Source organism: Penaeus monodon, chromosome 34 (assembly GCF_015228065.2).
Source record: "Penaeus monodon isolate SGIC_2016 chromosome 34, NSTDA_Pmon_1, whole genome shotgun sequence".
Taxonomy (NCBI): Eukaryota; Metazoa; Arthropoda; class Malacostraca; order Decapoda; family Penaeidae; genus Penaeus; species Penaeus monodon.
Window position 1 is genome coordinate 32,606,955 of NC_051419.1, and position 214 is coordinate 32,607,168.

Genomic DNA, 214 nt, shown 5'->3' on the forward strand with positions numbered 1-214 from the left:
CTCTTAATTACAGACTATTTAAAAAAGACTTAAAAACTCAAAGTTGAGTTTGAGGTGATATAAACTAATAGGTGGGGTAAGTGTAGGGGGAGCGAGGGATGGTCGAGGATGGAGGATATATAAAAAAATAAGAGTGGAAGAGGAATAGAGGAAAGGAAAATTGGATAGAGAGATGAGAGAGCGTTTCAAGAGAGAGGAAAAATGATAGAAGGAG